The sequence below is a fragment of the Hippichthys cyanospilos genome, chromosome 18, assembly GCF_059441005.1.
Source record: "Hippichthys cyanospilos isolate Australia breed blue-spotted pipefish chromosome 18, RoL_Hcya_1.0, whole genome shotgun sequence".
NCBI classification, from domain to species: domain Eukaryota; kingdom Metazoa; phylum Chordata; class Actinopteri; order Syngnathiformes; family Syngnathidae; genus Hippichthys; species Hippichthys cyanospilos.
In genome coordinates this window covers 6798131-6825232 of record NC_142386.1, presented here as the reverse complement: position 1 = coordinate 6825232, position 27102 = coordinate 6798131, and the positions used below count along the sequence as shown (strand labels likewise).

Below are 27102 nucleotides of genomic sequence, written 5' to 3'. Positions count from 1 at the left end.
CCATTACGGAGATCCCGATTCATGGAGGGGAAAGCTTCTGGCAAAATAGGACGTGAGATTGACGAGACAACTCACCCGGCTGACTGCCGTCTCGATGGCTGCCGCAGTCATCTCGCCGTTTCTCTCTCTCCATCGGTCAACAGGAAGAGGATGTGGCCCCAACAGATGGAACCAGAGGCATCTGTATGAGCAGCAAAAAAAAAAAAAAAAAAAAGGCGAGAGAGAGAAAGGCTATTTAGAAAGAGAAATGGCTGAGACTAGCACGTGAATCTGCCGGAGCAGCTTGCTGCCGTCTCGCCGTCTGCTGCTCAGACATGCACGACTGTAGCATGTGCAGCCAGCCACAGAGCGCCACAGAGGGAGACAGAGGGCAATACGGGAAAAAAAAAAACGGGTTAAATTAGGTGAACAAGAAAGAAAGTCGAGTTTCAGCTTTATGACACCGAGACAGAATTTCCTACCGCGTCAATTTCCGAAAGATTCCTAGCGACGTCGACTAAAATCTACTTTTAGCGAAGGAATTCCTACGCCGAGCTTTGCGGTGGGCAAAGGCAAGCGGAAGGGAACAAAGGCTAATTCAACTGCAGCTATTGCAAATGCATGACAAGTAACCAAGGAGGCAAGAAACGCGAGGCTTTCGTATGCGTGCGTGCCGCCAAGTTGACAGCCCAAGCAAACGCAGCTCATACAAACCATCCGCTAAAACACACGTGGGCCACGCTTCCCAGATCACCTCGGCTTTGAGAGCAAACTGAATTCCTTGGCAGGTATTAAAAAAAAAAAAAGAAGGCAAACCGAGAAAAAAAGATGTCCAACGCCTGTTGCTTTCCTCTCGGTGTGTCTACGACAGCGTTTCCGCCCCGGGATGAAGGTCTCGCACTCGGCGACGTCTTCCCTCTTGCGATATCACACCTCTGTAGTTTGTTCCCTTCCCTTCATAGATGACAAGCTCAGGTCCCCATTGGGTTCCAGAATCTAACGAGGCTCACCGCGCATGGAGCGTCAAGACAGCCAAAGAATGGAAAAAGGCAAAGAAAAACCCTTTGGTTTCCTCACAGCTGAAATCACTCAAGGCTCAAAGGGCCTAATATATGCAGCAAAAAGAGGAGAAAAAGAGGGAGGGACAAAGGGAAAGAGAGCACGAGAGCATGGAGAAATAGCGCAGCGGACAAAAGAAAAACAGGCGAGGATACGTTTGCCTTACAAGCCGTTGCTTTTTGCCTTTCGGAACTTGAGAAAAAGACAAAAAATCAAATCGGAATCCTCCCTCGCTCGGCAAGTCCCGTATTCTCTTCCTGTCTGTCGCTCCCTCTGCGCGTGTGAGAATGAGTGCCGTTTACAGCATGCGTGGGGAAAAGGAGGGCGGGAACATGACGGCCAACTAAGGCAACACGGCTCAGAGATGAAAGGAAGGCGCAAAGGAGAGAAAAGGGCAAAAGTGCGCTAGGGAGAACATATACAGTACAGAGACCATGCTCTCAAACTCTTATTATTATTATTAAGTGGCGGAAATCATCATGCGGGGCTCATGTGGCAGACGGCATGCGGGGAGACGCAGAGGAGAGGGAATTCTCCCGGACGGGTTCCTCTGACGGACAACGGTGAAGACTAAAATCAGCGACGGCCCAAAACATGCACGTGTGGTCCCACACACGCACGCAAGCATACGCGCACACACCACTTGTAACTACAACCTTAACAATGCATGGTAAGGGCGCAGAGAAGAATTTCCCTTCAGCTGGAGAGGAGCGCAGGTGCATAGGGTAAAAGGATTTGGGTTTAAATGTATGGTTAGCTTGAACTCATTCAATGCCAGGGACGTATTTTCACGTTTTTTTTTTTTTTTAAGAGTCCAGACATTTAATCCCAGATACTTAAGCGTCAATTTAATACCGAAATATCGGGAAATTAATGTCCTCAATTTACTGGGATTCAATATTTGGACTCCTAAAAAATGTGAAAATACGTTGAATGAGTTCAGTGGTTCTCAACCTTTTTCTGTGATGTGAAATATTTGGTTTTCAACCACATGCACCAAAGCATTTTTTGAACGAAAAAATAAAAATGACTTCAAACTATGTGTTGTGACATCCGTGTTTGTTTTAATCAATGTTGGAGCCACATTTGTGGCGATATATCCAGGAGTATTTTATTCAGCAACTCCACAAAATAGATTCTGTAATATCAGTTTGATTCACATAAAACATAAACCTTGCGACGGTGTCACTGCCACACAGTTTGGTGATAAATACCTCCATGTTCCAATTGATTTGCTCTTAATTTGAAAAGAAAACTGCACTGTTCTAGTCTTGCATGAAAATGCATTATATTAGACCTGCTTATACCTGCAAAAATGTGAATAAAGGTGCCTTCATGTTCTCACAGGGGTACTGGTACTCTACCCAAATTTTAGATCGGCTGACTTGGGGTAATATCGAGTTTTGCTAAGATTTCTTTTCTTTTTTCTTAAAATGTGTGGACACATTTTGTCAGACAGCCACTATTCATAAAATGTTAAAAATGCACACTCTTAATTCCATAAGCAGGTCGTGGTACATCACGCAATAAGATAAAAAAATACAACTCATGCGTGCGCAAGAAAGTACAGTGGAGTCACGTTGGCTGCGAGTGACTGCTAGCTGGCCAAGACTGCAAGAAACTGCCCCGTACAGTGGGCCCCCAGCTTCTTTCTGGCCCAAAGAACCCGACGACCCCCCTCCTCTATTCATCCCTCCCCACCTTCATCGAACCCGGTGGCCTTGAGACAGAGAGCGAAGAGTTTAAGTGGAAACAGTCTTTCATCATCATAGCACTCGGCGGCCTGCGCATCTGCGCACAGCGGCGGCCCACCGCGCTATGACATATCCTGCTAACTGTCCACTTCACCAGGGGGGGTCTTGTGTTATACTCCAGATTTGCCTAAAGTTTTTTTGTCCGGTAAATTAAGCCAGGAAACAAACATTGCTTATATAATGTGGTTCCTTAAGGAAAGCGAAAACTGTTGCGTCAAGGGTTTACTATTCGACTATTTAAGGAAAATTGTTGAGGATGTTTGTTTTGTTTTGATGTTCTTGTTTTACTGTGTTCCGTGGGCTCGCATTCCGCTTAAAATGGAAGCGCCCCTCATCTGAGCGCTAGCTAAATACCATCTCCTCATTCAGAACAAAAACAAGCTCGATTTGTAATATGATATATTGACAAATCGGACTTTGGCACCAAACAAGGGGAAGAAACCCATTATTGGTTCTGAAATGGAATTACCTTTGTTTTTCACGCTGTTCTAAAGAGAAATCTTGTGAGTAATTTAGCTATCCGTGTATTTGTGTCTTTGCATGCCACACGCCCTTTTTTTTTTTTTTCACTCAATCAATCAAATTTTATTTGTATAGCCCTGAATCGCAAAAGTCTCAAAGGGCTTCACAGATGAAAAGAGGTCATGTCCAGACACCTTTCGAAAAAAGAAGTCATTTAAGACACATCTTTTCGGTGTAAGGTACACAACAGCATCCCCTGTCAAAGCTCCCAGAAGGGGAAAGAAAAACTCAAAAACCCCAATTTGGGGAAAATCAGAAACCTTCAGAAGGGACCACAGGTGGGAGGAGCCCCCTCCCAGACCCACAGGTTAAAGTGGATGCTGCATGTATAAAATAAATACACATTACAGACAATAGCAGGGTTAGGGTTGCATTTGACAAGCCCTCACAAGCCATGTTTTTAGAAAATGTGGGCCACTAAAAAGATTAACGGTGGGTTGTAGCTGGCCCTCGAGCCTTAGTTTGGACAACCCTAGTTTAGATTATAGAAGTCAACGTTTGAATGTTAAATAAAATTGAACTCTGCTTGTTAGCATGGCCTTGAAAGTACACAAGCAAGATTAGAGTATTTATTTAAAATGCAAATTTTTACAAGTTTCCTACTTATATACAATATAAGAAATAATCAAAGAGATTAAAAAATAAATAAAAAAGCACAGGCAGGAAGCCGTTGTCGCAGGAAGGAAGATGAGCTACAGGTTCTGCGGTTTTCTCGGTTTGGTTCTGCGAAACCCCAAAAGTTATTGGCTCGTTGGCTCACAGCAGAGGAAATACATTGTTTTGCTTAAGTGAAAGTGACCATTGCACATGATTGGGCACCAAGACACAGTCGTTCCCCCTGCGGCTGTTATGGCAGTTCCCCTCGGTTGCATCTCTTTCAGCTTCTTTCTGTTTCATTTTCTTGGTTTCAGTCTAGTCCTTACAACACAATGCGGTGCCTAATTGGAATCACGGAAAGAAAATAAAGCATCTTATCTTTGCAAACACTGCGTAAAAATGCGAGTGAAACGTATCCTTTTGAAGAGAGGCGGTTCCTCAGGGAAAGCTAGGAGGTTGTACAGTTATCTCCTGTGTTGTCACTCTAAACTATACAACCTACTACCTCACCCCGCGGACCGCTCCAGTCAATCGCAGCAAGGTTAAAAAAAAGTCAACATAAAATATGAGAGGTGACCCCTATTTTTCATTTCGACTATTTGGGCCTGTCTGTTCGAAATGAGAACACACACAGAAGTACACGCACGCAAGCTTGAAATGAAATTACAAGCATTTGGTTACACTGATAATAACGGCCTCATATAACTGAGTCTTCATGGCATTCTCATGAAACGGCGCCTGAACTCTGAGTGGCTAAAAAGGCACACGTGGGACATGTGTCGCACCAGTGATGCCGCCAGCCCGTAATTCAAGGTCATTAAAGGTCTCTGTGGTTTAACCTTGACTTGGTGCAGGCAAGCAGAGCCTTGTATCAAAAATGAATTGACGAATACGTGAGGCATATTTGAAGCCGGGGGGCAGTTGTCGCTTGTGCCAAGGAGACACGTACCTGTAGACACGAGCTTGTGCGGCCTGACACCACAAGTTCGGATCTACGGGTTTGTGGCTGCTGGCGTCAGGGGTTAGCGTAACGTAAAGAACAATTTGGGAAGCTCTCCAGCTTTTTTTCCACATCAGTCAGTCCATTGAAACATTTTTATTTTCGTTCTCACCTCATAATGGTAAAAGAGGACAAACAATCAATGAATGCTCAAGTCTTGCTTTGCAAAATCACAATAACTCCCCTAAGCTTGCAAATACAAATCAGGCGTTGTTCAATAAAATCAAAATGCCCTAAACGGGCCCGTTCTGAATATTTTGCGGCTAGCATTTTCGTTTGAGGTAATATTTTTTGGGAAAAATATCGTTTGTAAATGAAATGTGAAGGCCCGTTTATTAAGTAAGTAAAAACGGGGAATAAAACAAGTATGCTGGTTTAACAAAGGCTGTTAAATTGACCACTACTAATGTTTCAAAAACACACTTGGAGTATAAACAGGATAAAAAAAAAATTAAAGAAGAAAAAAACCTGTGACCAACAAACCACAAATTCATCCGCGAATTAAAACCAACTGTTAAGAACAAATCTTCGTATGTGTACGTCTTTTGCTTTTACCGCCTGCTCGAGATTGAAAAGAATGAAAAAAAAATGTCTCTGCGGCTCACAGCGGAGCGAGGCAGACACACACCAGCATTGCGAATGGCCAACATACCAAGAGGGCGCGATCTGGAGGACGCTGACGCCCAAACATCCTCAGGTGTCAAACAGACTCCGGCTCGCTCGGAGATCCCAAGCACAAATCAACGAGCCTGCAAGCAAAGGCATATCGTCACCATTTAATCACATCCCAGAAGTAGCACACTCGCTGACACAATAACAATAAAACTTTAGAAGAACTGGAACAGTTTTAAACGACAATCACAAAAAATAATGCAATAACAGCATAGAAATACCCTGCCAGATAACGCGCAAAAATAAGAAGGGAACCTCCCCTCTTTTCCTTGTTACGCCCTCTTCAGTAATTCTTCATTCTCCCTTTTCCAGGCAACAAAATCCTCAAATTCTTGTTTTTTTTTTTCCTTTTTTTTTTTTTTAAATAATGGTATGGCAAAAGAGAAATGGCAAAACTCTGTAAGCGGTAAGATATGAATGAGGAGGAGTCGCAGAGCTGTCCACAGAGAAAGTGGAATTTGTGACTCGGCAAAGGGTGTGTGCTTTTTTTTTTTTGGAGGGGGGGTGCCTCATTTTGCATGGCTCTTTGGGATCCCAGCAGGATTCTTGGCTGCAGCTCCGTCTCTCCTTAGTGCAGCAAAAATTGGATATATCCTTTGTCTTAGGAAGGAAAATCATAAAAATGTCTTTATCTAGGGCGCCCGAAGAATAAGCAACCAAACAAAACGGAAATAAAATGGAAAAACAAAGCCGGAAAATGTTTGTTCTTACTAACTTGATCTCCCAAGTACGGGCTGCGAAACGCGGCTCCTCTACTACTACGTGCTAACGCAGCAGCCTAAGCCTTGTCCAAATCTACGCCACGTAGTGAGGAGGAGAGGCAAAGACTTTTTTTTTTTTTTTTCCCTGGGTGCAAAAAGGCTGAGGGCCGGGCGAAAAGCCGCTCTGAGCATATGAGAGCAAGAGCGGCGCTCCCCGTCCCGCGTCGGGGAGGGCTGGCCAATTCAGCCGGCGTCCCCGGCCCGGCCGCCTCCACTCGCTCAAAGTCTTTGTCCCAATCTCGGCGGACGTGCAGCCGGGACGCCGGGCCGTCGCGATCGCTGCGCCGAGGAGTATTTTCACCGGCGAATATTTTTCTCGGTGCCTCGGGTGTCTTTGAGAGCGCCGCGCTTCGTGTTTTATTGTTCAACCACAGCGCAATGCCTCACAGGACGTGACTATTTAAGGAACAGTTTGATGAAGATATTCAAAACAACATCCGTGACGTTTGGATTTTCTTGCCTGCTAAAGCTACAGCACTATACGTTTGCTTTCGGGTCTCGTACTTGCAGTCAAAGAAACTGCTCATCGATAGCTGGAGTCAATGTTCATTTTTCAATAAAAGGACATTTTTGGCCGTCAAAATAACCGTAGAAACAACTCCAACTTTTGAAATGTCTTAAACACGTTGATCAAGCGACTTTTGAGGTTTGCGTCATGGTGGCTTTTCTTTTTTTCTTTGTAATTGACGATATATATCCGAATACTAGCAAATTCCACTTAACCTCCATAAAACCACAATATTTCAGCTGAAAATTCCTCCAAAAGGAGACATTTCAATAGGGATGCGCGCAATTTTGGACCACCAAAAACAGCAATAATCTTCAATGGTAAAACTAGCGTCGGAAAAAGACCAAGCAAGGAAGACAAACAGCCTCGTTCGCGTCACACTCCAACGGCCCGTTGCAAAAGCCAACTTCAAAATCAAGTGTGTTAACAAAGGTGCTAGCTCGAGTCCCCGCGCCTTGCGTTTTTTTTGCTCTCACGTCGCAATCCACACCGCAGTTTAAAAGATAAAAATGATTTTCAATCGCTGATAAACCGTTAATCAATTACACTACCATTTTATGACACGACGCAAGTCTCGCAGTTTGACATTTCAAAATTTACATAGACATAGCACAGGGTATTCTGTCGGCCTAGAACGATGAGCAAAAATGCTAAATATACTGGCCTTCCCCTCGATAATAATAATAATAACAATAATAAAAACTGGGCTTCTAGTTTCCATTCCAGTGTTTTCTGGGCCACAAAGTATTGCGCAAAAAAGTTGTCTTTTCGACTTCTTGGTTTTCAGCCGAGCGTTTCTCGCTTTTGGCTTGAGACAAACATTTTCGTTTGGGTGCTTTTCGGGGCAGTGTTGAATAAACGCAAAGCAATAACAAAGTGGGCAAAGAGTGAGACGCTTTGATGGCGCAGTTCGAGCCATGTGAACCGGTTGACATCGGGACAGTTAAAAGTAAGACCAGATGCTGAAGCTACAAAAAGAGTGGTAAAATCATGCAGGGCCTATTAATGAAGGGTCATTCAGGGAAACCAATGGATTACGATGCAAAATTGCATCTTCATGTGGTAGGCATCTGTCCAAGCACAACTAAAGAGTCTACTGTATGCTGGAAAAGCCGAAGCAGCACAATGAGCATTGGAGCATGTCTTGTGAGTCACCATTTAATTTTGTGCTATGGAAATCTCCGCGCGTGCATAAACTGGGAGTAAGAGTTGAGTCATTACCCTGAGAAGAAATTGTCAAGTTACTCCAGAAACGGGATCTTGCCCTACATGTTTTTCTCCTAATTGCTTCTGGGCCCACGAAGTTGATTGAAATGAAATCACAATACTTTTTGGAACCGTCAGAAGGTAGCACACCGGGAGGCAGGCATAGCAGTGGCTAAATGCAATTATTTGGATGTACTGTATCGCTTAAAACATGAGCTAACCGCCTACGGACCAGCCCGTCATTGTTTGCCGCTGCCGGAGCAATTGAAAGTGGCACAACCGCGGAAATGGCATCAAAAGCTCGGCTGCGTTGGAAACGATCAGCCAGGGGTGAATGCAATCAAAACAACGTTAGCATAATAAAGACAGTCGCATTGTATGGTGTTCACGCCATATCGTTCGTCACAGCATTTAACTGTAACATGTTTTGAAATGTTTGAAGAAGTAATGAGAAAACAGCACATGCAGTGAAAGTGAGGGAGTTATCAATTAAGTTAGGACTTTTAGAATATGTAAGCTGGGCCCAAGGTTTTAGAACAAGCTGTTTTGAGTTACCTTAAATTGAGTTAGCATTGGTGATAAGCCAAGCTAGAATTGCCTGCTCATAAATGAGCACGTTGACCCCATGGGGCAATGCATGCATCCTGTAATTGTTTCTGACCCTTATGCGCTTCTAGTTTGGATTGGCAAAACATCTTCCAATTAGGGAACAAGCCATAGATTTATGAGGAACTTTATAATATATGTGCACGTCAAAACCACAAATCCGCTAGCAAAACTTTGCTTTGATAGGATATGAAATGCTGTATATTGGCATTAACTGCATGCAATGTTTAATGTTTTTGTTATGTTTCAAACAAGGTTATACGGTCCAAAATAAATCTGTGAAAATGAAGTCTTAAAACTCCCTCCGAGCGAGGAACACAGAAAGGTTAGCGTGCAGCGATGCACTGCGCCTTCTTTAAAAGGGAAGACAGTTCCCACATTATTTTTGACTTATAATCTTCCATATGCCCCTACGAGTCTAAACACAGCAGTCTGATTCATTTTTTGTAAAATCAAGAAAAGAAATACGCCCTGAGATGTATTCTCTGGAGGCGGCCATTTTGCCACTTGCTGTTGACCAAAAATGACATGCGCAGAATGATCAGGTCACAACCGATCACAGCTCACCTGTTTTCTGACTTTGTGCGTCACGATTGGTCATTAACCAACCGTGTGACGCCATTATCAGTTGAGAGAGTGGTAAAATGTCCGCCTCCTGAGATGGAGAAAACGGGTAGATTTCGCTGCTTATTTCATATTCCACAAGATGGATATCAATCACAGCACTGTCTCTAGACAAATGAGGTTGCACGGGACATATTGTCAAATCCAAAAAAATGGGTTGAATTCCCCTTTAGCGTTGTCTGTCAAGCCATACGACGCCAAATAATGTCATCTCACACACTCTTGCCACTTGCTGTTCAAATGAAATCTTTGATGACATTCAACATATGTAAGAAAACTACATCAAATTGAAGGAAGGTGCCAGTGTAAAATTGCTGGCCTATCAGCTATCAAAACCACAGGACAAAAACTATACGCAAACGTGATCCTTTTAAAAGCGTGTCCCTCGTGAAAAACTATGAGATATCAATGAACGAAGTCCCTTCGGAGAGAATGCAGGCAAGTAGCCATATACTGCACATATACATATATATTAGATGACAGGTGTCAAACTCAAGGCCCGGGGGGACAGATCAGGCCCGCCGCATCATTTTGACATCCACGTATTAGATGCTAAACTTCACGAGGGTGCTTGGAAAAACGTTCTTGTGCTTTGTTACATTTCCCACACGTGGCGTTTTGACGGTGTTTTCCGCCAACTTGACAAAGGACTCTCTTTGAGCGGTCCGTGTGGGAGGCCACCGGCTAAAAGCTATTCCAGAGGTAACGTACAAAGCGTGCGTGGAGCAAGATCGTATGTCTTCATGCAAGTGGGCGATATCATTAGACGGAGACGGTTCCTTCAAGTGTAATACATTTGCACGCCAGCATATTTTGCAGTGGCTTGTCCCGCTCGGGTTCCCCGCTCTCACTTCCCCTCTGTAATATTCTGCTCACGCACAACTGCGGCAGCATTTCGCCAGTCCTCCCATTAATCCACAGCGCAGACATCTCCGTTTGCTCCACTGTTGCGCCTCTGCAAGTCTGGGCCGGGGAGGGAGCGAGTGATCGCTGCCGCCAATGCCGACAATGCCTCATATGTTAAGGCCATCTCACGCAAATTAGGAAAATGAAGACAGGGGGTTATCGTTAAATCTTATAATCGGAACCGCTTGAAGGAAATCCTCGAGATTTTGAATAAAACAAACATGCAAAAACCCTTTCGAACTAATTATTGAATAAATTAAACGTCTTAGGAAAATGCAAGATCAAACAATTTTTATGTTGAGTATTCAGTTTTATTATTTAAAAAACTCAGATTCTCCACATACTAGAATGGTTGGACCCAACTTGCCGCGTGCCACCTCTCGTTACCTGTCAAGTTCATGATTTATTTTTGTAAACCGATCTCTAGTACATCCCCAAAAGAGGACATGTTGATTATTTTTTTGTGGACAAATATTTATTACTAATCAAGTTATTGCTTTTTGACGACAGAGTTATTCAATAATCCCAAAGAGGACAGTTTAGGTTGATTATTTTTGTCGACCAGTTTGAAATCAGATACCGATGGCAGGTTTTAAGTCTTTTTTTTTTTTTTTAACTCAAAAATGCTTTGCACTGGGTAGTGGGTAATTGGCTGAAAAGATATTTCACAGGGTTTACATGACTGATAAAAGGTTGATCTAAAAAACATTAATTCATCTAGCGTCTTTCAGTGACGCTCCACAACATTGTCCCACTAATTCAAAGAAAAGAAAAAAATATATACAACAACCAGAGTACAGGGCATCAAGAAATGTCACACAATATAATTGCTTCCAACTCCTTAAAGCTTAGTTTACAACCCAAAGTGTGTAATCACTTTCCAACATGCCGATTAACACCTAGCAGGATATCCTAATTAAATGTTCTGCACTCCCCGAACAGGTAGGCGGATCATTAACTCTCCCTGGGAGAACGACGGCCTATAAAATAGAAGAATTTAGTTTGGCGGTTTAGTCAATGTAGTCCCAAACATTCGTGGACCCAAATGTCAACGTAGAAGAACCTCTGGTTCTTATAAGTCTTAAAAAGAAAGATAATATGAGTATAATCAGGTTTGCGGTGTCATGTAAGATCCGTTTTATTTGTGGAGTTTTCAATGATACTTCCGTAAGCTGTGCAGATCTGCTGGAGCGGCCATTTTGCCAATTGCCGTCTACAGAAAGTGACATTGCTCAGGGCTCCGGAAACGACCAATCACGACTCACCTGTTTTTTTGGGAGCGGTCATGAGAGTTTTACGAGCAGAGGCGCGATTGGACATTTCACCTGAGCCCCGAGCAACGCTGATGGCATTATCAGTCGACGGCTAGTGGCAAAATGGCCGCCACCTGAGATGGATCAAAACGGGGCCATTTGGCCGCAAAAAAATTTAGAGTTCTGTGGAGTGGGGCTACACAGAACATTGTCAAGAAATTTTTTGGTTTAACTTCCCATTTAACGAATGTCTGTCCAAACGTGATCAATATGAGCATGTGATATTACTACCGAAAAGGAAGCATGTCAACATAAAGTCTATTCTAGTTGCTATTCTATTTGCTGCGACTTTACTCGAGCAGAGCCACCTAAGTAAGCTGACGCAACATACCGACGAACAATATTTTTACATTGCGGCTTCCGTCCATATCCTTATCATTGTGCGATTTCTTCCCAGGAATAGTAATTCAGTGAAAAAAAAAAAATCCACAGTGCTTGGAAATTGCTCACAGGGCCCTATGAGCCACCTTGTGTATTTACGATTTCTTTCAGGCTCCATTCCTGCCATTTCCAACCCTTATTTCCCTGCCCCCCCACCCCTCTCATTCATTCACTTAATTTTGAACTGCGCATTGGTAGACAGGCAAAGAGGGTAGCTCCATGGTTACCTGGCACTAGGCCATCTCATTACACTGCCAATTGATTGTGGCCCGCCGCCATGCCCCCCCCCCCCCCCCCCTTACCGTCTCCACATCCCAGACTGATTTCAACACACAGCGAGGCAAGAAGCAAACGCGCATGACAAACGTAGAAAAAAATACGCTTCCACTCACGTCCGGCTAAATACAACGCAACACCGGCTGTTTCAACATACATCGCATGCAAGACGAGATATGAACTTTTTCTTTCTAGGCATTTACATCTGGATGAAACATCACTTTCCCCATATCTTACTAAGGTGACTGGACACAGCATTCCATGTAAGGATCCGCTGATCAAATACGAGGCAGTTTCACGTTTTGCTTCAGTTTGCTAATTCCCTAAATGATAGCGAGGCAAGGTTCAAAGCACTTTCAAACACAGTCCATCTATGGCGCTCCGCCGTCTGCTGGAAAGAATCTTCTGCAACTTGGAGCCAAAGTGGGACTCCGATGTCTGGATCAATGTCGCCCGTAGAGACCGGCGGAGTAAGTGCTGGGGGGCAGCTTCAGCACCCTTGCGCAGCATCTGTCTAGGTGACTCACGCCGCTACAGTAGCCGCCCGCAGACTCCTTCCGCGCCGGCTGACAGATGCCGGGGTCGCGGCCTCTCCGTCGCAGGGGATTTGACAGGACGGGCGCTCAACGACACCGCCAAGCGCCGGAAGCTCCTTCCATACCATCTACATCTTTTCATATTCCAGCCAGAATGGTGAAAAATGTGTTTATTTAACCCTTGTTCACACACTTTGCAAACTACACACAGTGCATGTTTTTGTCCTCATTTTGTAAACGCTTTTACAGGCGTAATAATTACAGTTAATTATGAATATTTTGTCCTTCAACCACTCAAATTGTTCAGTGCCATTGGTTCTATACGTACATATGCAAGTTACATTTATTAAGACTCACAAAAAATGGAAAAATCGCCTAGTCTGTCTGCGGTTTGTGACGGTGGAGCAGAGTACAAAGCAGCAGTGGTTAGCACGTCCGCCTTACAGTTAAGAGACCCGAGTTCGAATGCAGCTGGCTCCGGCCTTCCCGTGTGGAGTTTGCATGTCCTCCCCAAGCCCGTTGGGGTTCTCTCCGAGCACTCCGACTTCCCACATTCCAAAAAACATGCATGGTGGGTGTGGTGTATCGCACGCTGAATTGTCCTTAGGCGTGATTGGGTGTGTGAAAGATTATTCGTCTCTGCGACTGGCTGGCAACCAGTCCAGGGTGTGCCCCGCCTACAAGTTTGACTCCCCTGGAATAGGGGCTTTGGAACATTGGGAAGTAACCAATTGAGGGTGAAAGCACTTGTCTTGGAATGTTCCTCAAAAAAAAACAAAAAAAAGCAAGACGTTCCAGCATTATCAAGCAAATGAAGACGAGGTAGAGGTAGAGGTAGTGGAACGATAATGTTGTGATCAAATGCATTGTTGACTAGCAACCTACGTATGTTATTGGCTTTTATTGGCTTTTTATATTGAATAAGCATTGATTTTCTCATCCGTGTATTCAGTTTACAAATCGGACATGTCAAGAGTGTGCAATCATTGTGTGTTGCAGCCTCATACTGCATGTACGTATGTCTACCATCCGACGTGCATCCTGCTTTATTATTATGATTACATTTCGGTTAATTTAATTAAATTTCAGTTACTTTACAAACAGACGTGGAAAGATTGTGCTCCACTATAATGTAAAAAGCAAAACAATTCATGACTTTTCTAGGGTATGACGTTCCTCATCCATCCACAGCATCTTGAGAGAAAATGCCCAAATGACAATACGCTGTAATCTACACACACCAACAGCATCTGTGTGTGTTTCGGTGTAAAAACTCAAAAAATGTGTACGGAGCAATCATTTAGTGCGTTCGCATCCCAAGACGCGGCATATTGTACACCCTCACCTATTGCAATGTTAATAGCAAGCACTTTTCTCACATTACGTTGAAATGATTCTTCCGTAAAGCTCAGCGGCTTACAAAAGGCAACGCAGACATTTTGAAAGAGCCCCATCTTCGGGCCCCTTTCCTGTACGTGTGCGCGGGTTGTTTAAGGACACAGGGAAGCAGGCTAGCCAATCCAGGGAAGGGGCCAGGCAGGGGGAGCAAAGACGGGATGGCCAAGAATTTTCATGGAATCCAAAGCGCCGAAGCTGTACCAGCGAGGGCGGGTTGGGAGCTCCGGTAGAAAGAAAGCGGATTGGCTGAGCCAACCCGAGTGGGAGGAGCTCATTGCCCAGGAAGAGAGACGCAAGGATCTGCAGATGTACCAATACGGCAAAATATACCGTAAAGATGAGAGGTGCTTTCCTTTATTTTGAATGGCAAAAAAAAAGAGAGAATTTTCTGAGTCTTGAAGAGGCGAGACGCTCGCTGGTTGAAGATTTGAAATACATCCAATGGCACTTCCACTCTCAGGGGATGACAAGTGGCACAGGGGCAATCTCCGAGCATCCGAGCGCCCGGCCCAGCCCTCGTTACCTTGTCTCCCCCCCTCTCCGTCGCTCCCCTTTTCTATGCGAGTGTGTCTGGGTCCCGCAGGAGAGGCTTTGTCTGTGAACACTGGAGCCCAGGGCAGCTCACAGGGGCCACAGCCATGAATACCCACACTGTTAGAGCCGCTCTTTCACTTCACACCACTTTCTCTACTGGAATGCCTGGCCAGTGAGGTAAGAAACACACACACACACACACACACACACACATGCTCGACACAAACGGAGTGAGTCACGCAGTGATGAAAAGCCAGTGTTTTGTGTGTGAACCCTCTCACCCTGGTCTCACATCCTGAGATCCTTTCTCCTCCATCAGTCTCTGCCAAGTCCTCCCTCTAATTAAAGACTATTTGCTCCAATAGCGGCGGCCCAATCTCCCCCAGACCATGGCTGGCCTCATCTCCAGTGCGCAGAGGCCCTAAGAGCCCAGCCTCCGCGGAATGTGACTGACTGAGGTGATTAACAACTTCTCAGGCTTCCTCGCTCCTGCTCGCTCTCACTATGGTGGCAAACGTGCCAAAAACAAAAAAAAGACACAAAACTAGATACCCTCCCATCAGAACGTGTGACCTCTTGAATAAAGATAGGGCGGGGCAGGCAACTCAAACGATGGCGAGGCCCAAAATCTTTCATCGGCGTTACGGGGGAACTTTGTAAGCAAGTGTATTGCAAAAAATGAAGACGGATAGGGACAGCAAGACAGACAGAAAGAAAGAATGTTTACATCATTTTTTTTAGTCCAGTCCCCCCCCAGTCCAAATCCACATGACTGAAATCTCATCCACAGGCAATTATTCAGTGGAATTTTGTGTGGGAATTTCATAGGTGCGATTCACGGCGCATAAAAGTTGAGAGATTCTGCGCAGTGTATGCATAACAGCCATCAAACAACACTCCAAACTTTGCTTTCTCTAAAGCCCAAATGTAGCTCTGTAATACCACTAATTATCATGCTAACGTTAACATTTCTACGTATTAAAAGCACGCTACTTTTTACTTCCAAACCTCTGGCCAAACATTACTTTAAAATCCCGGATTGTCCCCCATACTAAAACGGTTTGACTCAACTTGTCGCCTGCCACCTCTCGTTACCTGTCAAGTTAAGGATTTATTTTTGTGAACAAATCTCTACTACGATCCCAATAGAGGACGCTTTAAGTTGAATATTTTCTGTGGACAAATATGTCCACACGCTTGCAACCATGAATCCAGTATGTTTTACTGTCAAGAGCCTCAACAATTTCCTGCTGCAATTAGCTTGACATTTTTCCAGACACGCATCTCTCCACGATGACTCGTTTCACCCGCACGTTATCCGGATTCGAACAAAAAAAAGCAAACAAAATTTGCTTCCTGTACAGACAGGTGCTCTCTGTCAGTAATGGTGATTGCAGAGGCATGTAGTAGATTTCATTCTCTCCATAAATTTCAGTTTAATTTAAATTTTTAGATGCCTTGGGTTAAAAGGTCATAAAACGGTGGGTGATGTATGTAATGGACCTTTGTGGCATCTAGTCTGAGCTCCCTCATTGAAATGTCAACGAGCTACTCCATTTTGGACCTCACTCTCCAGAAGTTGCGTCACCGGGACATTTTAGCAAACAACTTAGCAACTACTCCGCTTCGGAAAATACGTATCAACTATTACACAAACATGAGTAGACTGTGACTGCTGTCCGCTGTGGAGGCCGGATGAAGCCAGCCAATCATCTGTGTCTATCGCCGTGCTACTAATTAAAAAGAAAGAATGCGACCCAGAATGAGTGCGGAGCAACAAACAAGTGCCAATTAACTTTCTCAACTTGCCCTTCTCGGCCAGTAATTGTTCAATGACCGCAAGTTCAACTCCAGTAAGAATGGCGGCACCAATATTAGACAATAAATGCGAGCGTTATTCAGAGGTCCTTAAAGGCTAACTACTGCTTCGTGGTATTTCTAAATGCGCATCATATGCCACAGGAAAAGCCATAGGATCTTGGAAGTTGGCACACTGAAAGACTACGACGGTCATCGGTTCCCAAAGTGCCGGAAAATTCCTGCGATCTGGCGTACCAGTTTAAACAAAAAGTGAATATTTACTACGAAACACCGACACACTCGGCTTGTTAGAATACTTCACCAACATAACAATAACACGTCTGTTTGTGTTTACCGATGGTGAGTAAAATCAATTTAAACCAATATAATCAAAATGAAAACATATATTAGTTGACTTTAAATCGTCAAAAGTGTCGTACAGTTAATGTACTGTATATGAATCGAAGCTGCTTCTTCCTTTCTTTTGCTTGAATTCTACCAATGATTTCAAGCGTTTACCTTTGGTTAACTCAAATAATGCCAGGGACATATTTTCACATTTTTTTAAGAGTTCAGAATTCAGTCCAAGATACTGTACTTAAAAAAAAAAATGTGAAAACACATCCCTGGCATTGAATGAGTTAAATATCTTGGATTGAATGTCTGGATTCTTAAAAATTCTTAAAAAAAACACGTCCCTGGCATTGTAAATTCTGGACTCAAATACAAAAACCAAAAAAAAAGGGAAAATCCGCCTCTGGCATTGAATGAGTCAATTATGGAAACGGGGGGTGTAGAGACCACACCAGTCTGGTTTCCTGCACTATTGTGTCTGTGTTTATAGGACTCAGTTGCACTTTCACTTGCGGTGGGGAAATGAAACAAGTTCATCACACCACGCAGCCTGCTTTATGCTCCATTCCATAAATTGTGGAGTAGTGAGGCCGCGGGTGCAGTAAAAGAAGTAAGTGTGGGAGTGAAGTGTGGCTGATTACAGTACTGAGGACCTGACCATTTGTTTTCTTCACATGGCATTTGATTTGATTTTTTTGAATCAACGAGGCCCAATTCCCTGGCGTTTTTTTTTTTTTTTTGTGGTTAAGGATTTCCTATTTTAGCAAAGTTTGCTTTTTGCTGCGGTCTTTGCTGCAGTGTGCTGTGATTGGTTGAATACGTGACTCGGCAGACAAAATACTATTGGCTGGCCCCCCCAACGAGTGTTTGGTGCAGATGAGTGCATCAGGTGGGGCTGCTTTACTTAAGTGGAGGAGAAAGAGAGAAGGGGGAGGGGGAGAGCCACCCTGGGCCACCCAAGTTATTCCATCCTCAGCTTGAGGACGGTGGACGACATAAATTAGCTTTTGAGGCGCAGTCTACACGAAGATGTACCTCGCAAACGGGTGATGAATATTTAATTGAATCATAATTATATTCTTTTAAACGCCATTCGTCTTGGGATGGATTCAAACAGTTTTTTAATCTAATCAAGAGATATTTTTCTTTATTCTTCATTTCTGTCTATTCAAAAAAAGTTTGACTGACGTATCTGTAATGTTGACATTCCCTTTAGGGCAGCTCCATCTAGTTGATGCATAACACAACCCCACCCATCCCTGAAGCTTCTACTCTATGCGCCTTATAATGCATATATATAAAAACAGTTTGAAAGTGGGCCATTCGTTGCATGTGCGGCTTATAGTGCGTAAAATAAGTAGCAAAGTCTCGACTTTTTTACAAGCATTTGCAAGTGTGCCAAGCCACAAGGTGGCAGTGGAAGACTTTTTCACCATTTCAATTAAAAAAAAAAAAAAATAGGATCACATTTTGCAATGAACAACGCAATGAAAAGAATAAATTAAAAAAAAGAAGGCGGCTGGTAGTGCATAAGGGAAGCCGGAGCTCATTTTATACTTCCCCGCTGCGATCACAATCTGTGTGACTTTAGGTCAGGTGCTTATCAAGTGAGCAGTGCACCCGCCGTCAACAAAGCTGTTTGCTTGACGTGCGCCTGTTTAACGAACCATGATGCGAAACTCCGTTTGGGACTGCTGTTGCTAACGCTCATGTAGTTAAACAATTTGGATGCCAATATTTTGACGTATACTGAAACTTCATCTCAGCTCCAAATACTGGCTGTTGGCCTCCTTGACTACTAATAATCGGTATCGTCCCTGGAACAACAACAAAAAACAAAGCTGTCTATCGCAAAATTTATTATTTTTTTTATTTTTTATTATTACTAGCACCTCCATTTGAGAAGCACCGGGATAGACAGCGGTTCCATTTTCCCCTCAGAGCTCGTAGCGAAGCTTGCTCGCCAGCATGGCACGTCGACCTCACAATGACACCGTGATAAAAATATGTGGGTCAGCTCAGTGCTGTGAGCCACTTCAAGTGATCTCCTGTCATACGCTCCGGTTAAAAATAGCACAAACGTTACACAGACAAAACAAATCCTACAGACCGGCGCTGGAAACAGTCGAGACAAACGTCAAAAGGGGTCAGACCAAGGTCGCTTGTCAAACAATATGTGCGTTACATGCAGGATGGGCCGAGGAGCCATGCCCGCTCTGGACTTCTGGACTTCTGGCCTTCTTGGGCGCCGATATGAAGATCGGTCCTCAGCGTGTCCGTCGAGCGGATGGGGGTCAACGTTTGCCTTTCTGCGTGTTACGTATACGGCGCGGTGGAGCCAGGAGTCAACACAGGTGTTAACTCAAGGCCCGGGGGGGCAGATCCAGCCCGCCGCATCGTTTTAGGTGGCCCGCGAAATGCTCATTTGATAACAAGTTACCGGCTAAAATACCCAACTTGCAAGTTATCTTCAAAGAACCAACAATTTTTTGTCTTTGGAACAGTTTTTGCCAGCCTCTGATTTCAAAATAAGCACTTCAAATTTCTCAAGGCCCTCTGACAGAAACTAGAACCACAATGTGGCCCAAGATAAGAGTGAGTTTGACACCCCTGCTTTAAAACATACGTTTGACCTCTCCTTTTATATGAGCAATGCTTCCAGCTTCCTGTTTCTGGTAGCGCAGAATTTAAAACACTTTTAATCCCTCACCGAACTTGAATGTGACAAAATTGCTGGAGATGCATCCAGATATGCAGACAGGCAGAGAATTTTTTTTAAAAACTGGATGGATGGGTATGCTGATGATCCTAAGCCGTTTTTGCTTCTTGGTTGAAGATTTAGGGCCTAAATCTTCAAGCAATTTGTGATTGCCGCTTTTTTTCTTTTTTTCATCGCCTTTGCACCGGAAGGGCGGAATGTCTGATTCGGTTGCTATGGCACCAGACGGCCCTTCATTTCCTCAGACAACAACTAACTGTGATTGTTGTCTGTGTATTTGCAAGCGTGTGCAATTGTTCACAAGAGCGATGCGGACACGTGTGAGGCCCCCTGAGGCGAGTTGGATGAGACGCACAAAAGACATTACCGGCGGAACCCGCGTTTGCATGACGGCAAAAATCACTGCAGATGATATCCACTCGCTATCATATTATCACTGAAAAAAATGTTTGAAATGTCTTCACAAGATACGTGTCAGCAATTGCTTTCTTTTCTTTCGTTTGGTTTCACTGTGTAGGTGTGTACTTCACATGAGAATGAATGCGTATGATCTCACAAACCCATCGTGTGCAACCTGGGAATCTTCCTCTAACTAAACTCCAGCAGAGGGCAGTGTCTGTTTTTATTTTTCCACACACAGTACTCATGTTTGTAAAAACCTTCTACTGTATGTAGGCTGTTTGTTCATTTAAAAAAAAAGTTAAAAAAAAAGAATAAAAACATATTTTTGAAGCAGAAATTCAAGGACAAAACTGATAAAAAAAATCTAAACATTTAAAAATATTAACAAAGTACTTGCTGTCAATTAATTACAGTAATAGTTCAAGCATTATTTTAAACAAGTTAATCTAATTTTCTCTAACTGCTGATTCTATCATTTTTTGCGTCAGATTTCTTGTTCTTGAGTTGGGGCTTTGAAAACAAAGGTCAATCAAAACCAGTGAAGAGGATACCGATTGGCTGTCTTTGTGTTTGTTTGCCACACCCTGCTAGGCTCTTGTTGTGGGTGGAAGGTCAAGTTCAGGAGCAGAAGGAAGACGTGAAAACGGATGAGCGTGCGAGAGTTGTCGGTCGGGTGAATGGTAAATTTCATTTTGACAAACACCCCGGCGGCCTCTTTGAAAATTCCAGTATGGATTCTTTGTAAGGAGCTTGCTCAAGTTTAGCCTACCGCATCAATGCAAAGCACCCCGGCTGCGACTGCAGCCACAGCTAACAATAGCAACAAAAGTGCTAAAGCTCTTTGCCAACTAAACTTGCCAACACCCCGCATTTGTATCAAGTCTGCGACCCAAAAGATGGACGATATTTAAGTTCCTCGTTATTATTTTCGAATTATTTGGCGATTGACAAGAGAAAAGCCCACCATTCCTCCTGCTGGTCAAAACTAAAGGCTGCAGACAACATTCGGGACTAGCTCCAAATACAAACAAATATTTCGGTACTTACAACACGCTCTGATAAAGTATGTTAAAGAAAATAAATGACGGAAGCCACTGTTTTCTTGTTGTATTTCATTCCCCCCCATCTTCCACAATAACACAAATGTGTCAGCAAAATGTGAGATGCTGACCGTCATTGGTGAAAATACAGCAAGAGCAACAGGAAGGGAGATGATGTTGAACGTTCATTAGCAGCAGTGAGAACAGGTAAAAAGGTTAAAAAAGGGGAGGGGGGGGGGGGGCTTTCCATTCGTGCTAAACCTAAGGAGCTTCAATTTGGAAAAAACCTTGGCTTTACAGTAACTATATTACAATACAGCGGTCCTATTATTCTCGACTTTGAAAGATGAGACGAGCGAAATTTGACACGGCAAACATCTAAAAATCTCAAGAATGTTTGGTAGACTGTTGAAAGCGAGTTTCTGCTCTGACAGCTGGGCGGTTAAGGAAAAGGGAGCACTTGTGCATATGTGTACGTGTTTAAGTACTGTAAACGTGTGTATGTGAAGCTGCCCGTGCTGGGGGAGCGAAAGAGGTGATTTATTTTTTTTTTTTTCCCCCACCCTGAGGGGCCTCAAGCCAGGGCAGGGTAGGGTGGAGCTTGAACGAGAAGCTGCACGGGGCGGGCCGTTTGGCCTGAACCGGGTGCACCGCAAGAGCACTCGGGGAGCGAGGTCACAGAGTCCAGCATTCCTCTGGAGCGCTGTCTGTTTACACGAGCCCGCCCGGGGGAGGTGGCTACGCGCTCGCTTATGTTCGGCCGAGCGCCGAGATAAAGATCCCATCGCTTCTTTAACTCATTCAATCCCAAAGACAAATTTGTATGTTTGTTTTGTTCTCAACAGTCCGGGAATCCAGCTACTTTTTTTTTTTTTTTAACATTTTTAAGTTTGCCTAAAGGAGTGTCTAAAAATGGTTGAGGCAACTCGCAAAACAAAAGCACCTGGGATTGAATGCACTCTTAAAAAAAAAATGTAAAAACACGTCTTTGGGATTGAAAGAGTGAAAATCTTCTCCTTTGCATCCCTGATAATGTTTACAGTGTCCTTGTATTGCACGTTTCAACGCAGAGCAAATGAATCTAAAGTGCTCAAAAGCTTGTCGGCTTGGTTTGGAGAAGCCATCTTGCCAGACGTTTGACTAGTGCCTCTGTGCTGCCAGAAGCCAGATGGTCAGCTCTTGGGGAGTGACACCCAAGCCCCGGAGAAACAGTGCTCTGACTGTACTGCGGACCGGGGAGCGGGGGGGGGACGAGCGCGTCAAAGGCGCCATTGTTCCGCATACCAGCGTGGTTTCACGTGCGGCGCATGATTCTCAGCGCAGATCTGAAGTAAAGCCCGGCCTGACCTTAACTGTCCGTAGTATGTTGCCGCGGCCTCCCGCGGCGCAGGTTAAAGTGTAACCGAGTCCGTGTTTTCCCAGGAAAGCGTGTTTATCTAGAGGAGCGACGTGGGGGCCCTTTTGTTTAACTAGGTAGCGAGGCTGGCCCTAAAGGTAAAGCTGTGTGAAAGGCACGGCAAGCAGGTGGCCCATAGCTTGGCGACAATATGATTGAGCACATGTTTGCTCAAAAATGTCTTTGCTTATTAGCACAATAAATATCACATCAAAACTAGTGAGTTGCGGTAGTTTGAGCTAACCACCAAGCTCGAACATAAGTGCTTACTTCCTGCTGCTTTACATGACCAACTTTAGGTTTATAGGAGTGCCTCAAGGATCAATTATGAGTCCTTTTTGCTTGCCATTGATGTGGTTGTAGACCCAAATAACAGTGTTTAGTTCCAAACGGTTAAATGCAAAAGTTGCCGTATACCGTAATTCCACAAATATAAGACGCAACTTTTCCACAAAATTAAGGCCAAAAGTATGTCCCACGGTCATTGAAATTTAGATTTTTTTTTCCCACCAACACCATTCAAGGAAGATTGATCTGTCAGAGACGAGTTTTGATGCGCAGTAGTGCATTTTTATATCGGTCGCATTCTTACTTAAAATAATTACTGTATGGGAACCAGGGGATGTCGGGGGATTAAGATGACATTTATTTTGTGTTAAGAACACTTCAAGCTCTTTAGTTTTTAACGTTTGGTTATATCTTACTCTGGAAAGCTTTGCTTTTAATCTGGAAAGCCTTTCTATATTTCCGTTTCCTGCATTTTTTTATTTTCCCAAACCATGGAAAGCCTCAACATAAGGATAAAAGAGCCACATGCGGTTCCGGAGCCGCAGGTTGCAGACCCCTGGACTAGGAGCTCAGCGCTAGATGGTCAAGTCCATGGTCAACATACCATTTGGGGGTCAAGGATGACACAAACCAAAAGAAGAAGACAAGTTCAATTATGTCTGTTAAACGGTGTGCTTTTCAATGCTGTGACTGCCGACTGATATTTGCCGCTTATCATGCGTGCGTGCGGTCGGACCAAAAGGAAAGAGCAAAATTGCTGCAGGAAAGCAAAAAAGGTTGAAGAGGGAGGAAAAGGAGGAGGAGGAAGAGGAAGAGGAAGAGGAAGAGGAAGAGAGGAGAGGAGAGGAGAGGAGAGGAGAGGAGAGGAGAGGAGAGGAGAGGAGAGGAGAGGAGAGGAGAGGAGAGGAGAGGAGAGGAGAGGAGAGGAGAGAAGAGAAGAGAAGAGAAGAGAAGAGAAGAGAAGAGAAGAGAAGAGAAGAGAAGAGAAGAGAAGAGAAGAGAAGAGAAGAGAAGAGAAGCTGTTACGAGGTGAAAGGGACAGGAAAGGAGGGAGGGAGGAGGCAAAGAGGAAGCCGCAGTGCTGATGGCCAGTGTCAAGTCTGCCAGATGTACTTGTGGGCCTTCAAGCTCTTTTACGGCCCGGTGTCCTCACCACCCAGAACAGCAACAAAATAATACGCACTCACCGATTGCGAGTACTTACCAATAAGCCCGGCAACTATATATATATGGAAGTGACAAGCTAGCTGATTTCACTGTCCACTAAAGCACAATATTGCAAATAGCTCACGCGAGAATATAAGAAATGTCGTTATTTGCAGCAGACAGTCAAACATTGAGATAAATACGTCAGGGCTTTATTTCATATTCAAGAACAAATCGAGCCATAGAAAATCCTTTCGACCTCTTTCTTTGCAATTGCATCACATTTGACCCCGGGGAGAACATTTTGACCCAACTCGGGCTAAAAATGTTTTAATTTATGGTGCTTTGTGATACACCTCTTTTTTGGTGCAATTATGATTTTTTTTTGGCTTTGATTTAGGAGCGTTGCATAGTGGCGGGTGAATCCAAACACTTTGCAGTTTGGTACACATCATTAGCTGTTTATTGCCAAGTTGATGACAAAATCGCCTATCGCCGATTTTGCATAAAGTGAAAACTCTCAGTAGAATTGAGCCTATACTTTGCTTAAAAGAAAACCAACCGAAGATGCGTGACTTAATTAAATAGGGCACTTACGATGCAATCACGTTGCGGTCGTAGTGAGCGCAAGCAGCTACACGGTCATGTCCGGCTGCTCTCATTTTCCAGGGGTCAGCTGCAAAGAATTTGAAGCATGCCGCTCATAAGCGTTCCTTTCCTCCCTATTTGCCGATTCGTTTTTGGAAATGATGACAAAAGCGGGATATAACGCTTGGCACGTTTTAAAACTGGTGGAGACTTATCGTAAATAGGTTATCACAGTCACGCCTCACCAGGAACAAATGCAAAAGCATTCCGATGAAGAACATCTCCCTCGTGCTGGAACCATGGCATGTGGGTGGTTACGGTGCCTTTTGCACAAGTTGAAGCAAATAGGGAAGCCGCACGTCATGTTCTTTGTTGACACCTCTTCTCCATATCCCTCGAGTCATTAAGCTAGCTAGCACACTGACAACCACGAGAGCGCTCAGGAGCTAAATTTGACCAAATCCATCATGCCGTGTTGGTCATTCTTATAAAATCATCAAGTACTCGACTACAACCGTTGTTAACGTGCAAAAAAAGTTCAAAGCAAAAGGAAACAGAGCTTGACATGAATGTTGAATGAATCACACGTAAAGCCGCGTATCCTCTTGTGGGTCACTGGCTCGCCGGTGCCTATCCTAGAGGTCTTCGGCATTGGGTGGGGACACCCTGAACCGATTGCCGGCCAATGGCAGGGCACACAGGTACCAACAAAAAAAAAAATCACACACCCAATCACACCTAAGGACAATTTAGAGTTTCCGATACACCTACCATGCATGTTTTGGAACGTGAGAGGAAGCAGTAGTGCCCAGAGGTAGCCCACGTAGGCACGGGGAGAGCATGCAAACTCCACACAGGAAGGCGGGAGAGAGCTGGAATCGAACTGAGAGTTCTTAACTGTGAGGTTGGCAGACTAACCAATATAATGATTGCAACTACAACTTTTCAAATGTCCAAGGAGGAGTGATTTGTACCTAATATTTTTGTGCATGGAGGTAGTAAAGCTAATTCTGTAGAGGTATGATGTTTTACAAAAATAGTTGCAAGTTAAAGACGCAGGAGTCTGTTATGAAGCAATACACCACTGTCATTTCACTTCCTGTGTTTGCTAGCGTGCGTGTGTGTGTGTGTGTGTGTGTGTGGGGGGGGGGGGGGGGGGGGGGGGGCAGCGCGCGAGAGACGTAAATAATCGGAAGCAGCCGAGTTGAATACAAAGGTGAAGCAGAGCCCAGCCATCATCATAAGGTTGAACAAGCGCAAAGTCAAAGGCAACCAACAAAGACTGGAAAAGCTCCGAAAACGGATCTAGGTGTTCCCGAAGCACACAAACTACAGTCACTCCAGCTGTTTGCAAGTTACTCACCACGTCAGAGCGACGAAACTTGCTCCCGTCCCGTCGCGTTTCCTTCAAATCAAGATGAAGGCAAACTTGGCAAAAACACTTCCATGCCTTTTGCTCGGGGCTTTGCTTACGTTCGGTCTGTCAAGTCCGCTGGTGCGGACTGTCGCGTGAGCTGCTAACTTGACAAGCGTTTGGATTACAGGAGGCGCGCGCGCGCGCACGCTCGCGCGTACACGCACGCACAGGTGCACGCCGATTCCCAGCGAATACAAACAGAGATGCACGCGCTGCTCCTTTGCGGGTCCTCCGGAGTGCAACTCGGACAACTTTAGTCCGCCTCCCTCCTCCTTGTCCTCCTGGCCTCCCCTCCCCTCCCCTTCCCTCCCCTTCCAAGACGGGACACAAATGAAAACCACGCACCTACACTTTTTCTGTTTGCCTTTTTGATGATAATATTGGTTTGTATTCTTCTTGGAAAAGTTTTGCCGTTACTGGTGTTGGCAACCCCCTTGCAGTGACATAGTAAAGTACGGCCCATCGAAATAATTAACTTTCGATGACGTCCACAAGTAAGGTGTCTAACTTTTATAAGAGAAAGCAGTGCCGAAAAAAAAAAAGAATCAGGGGCGACTTCTTGAAGCTTAGTGCCAAAATCAACAACACACAAACATTAGGAGGATATCTCAAAGGATATGGAAACAACAACAGAGACAAAAACAAAACATAAATTATAAATAAATAACTATGCTAGGGGTACAAAACCTATAAAAATACGTTTAACTTTTTACAAATCTCGATTTGATTTTTGAGCCTTTTTATTGTCTAAATATCTAATTCAAAGAATGTGTTGTTTAACCGTCAAAAAACACATCGTTTCCTTCCAATAAATTTGAAGCAATGATTGTGGTATTTTGACAAAAACATTAATAAATTTAATAAATAAATAGATTTTTTTCCCACTATTATGTACAACAAAGCCAAACAAAACATTCTTCCATGCAATTTTGACGCCCTTTTCAACAGTCATGTAAACAAGATCACCTAATTTCTGCCATAAAAATTTATAGACGGAAGTTACTCAATTAAAATGAACAGTTTCTGGGAATTTATGACAAAAATTACAGCTCACGCCAATATATATTTTTTTAAATCTTTTACCTAAATAACTTTAACTGGGTAAGTAATTAAAAGATATTTCTTTAACCTTGTTTGTGATTAAATATTGATTAGGTAGGAGCCATATTTTCTTCCAAAGTATCTCATCCACAAAAATATTCCAATAAGAAATAACAATGGTTAAAGTTGCAATATCTTTTTTGGAACAAGGTTCTTATGCATCTGTTGTTATTTACAGGCCTTGAAAAAGACTTTGAGTTCCTCCCGTGTCCTGGCTTG

At 43.9% G+C, this 27102-nt stretch overlaps 2 long non-coding RNA genes across 3 annotated transcripts; one reads left to right on the top strand and one right to left on the bottom strand.

The window, feature by feature from the left end:
* LOC148408736 (uncharacterized) lies at window positions 1-25956 on the bottom strand. 2 transcript variants are annotated; one of them, XR_015868535.1, is made up of 3 exons: window positions 25729-25956; window positions 5564-5660; window positions 1-181 (listed from the first exon to the last, which is right to left on the bottom strand). It is a non-coding gene; the product is annotated as an uncharacterized LOC148408736 (long non-coding RNA). The 2 variants fall into 2 exon arrangements; XR_015868534.1 differs by lacking the exon at window positions 1-181 and adding an exon at window positions 3707-4252.
* Window positions 14396-20995, top strand: LOC148408737 (uncharacterized). The gene is made up of 3 exons (XR_015868600.1): window positions 14396-14809; window positions 14998-15090; window positions 18978-20995. It is a non-coding gene; the product is annotated as an uncharacterized LOC148408737 (long non-coding RNA).
* Window positions 25957-27102: the final 1146 nt, after the last annotated feature.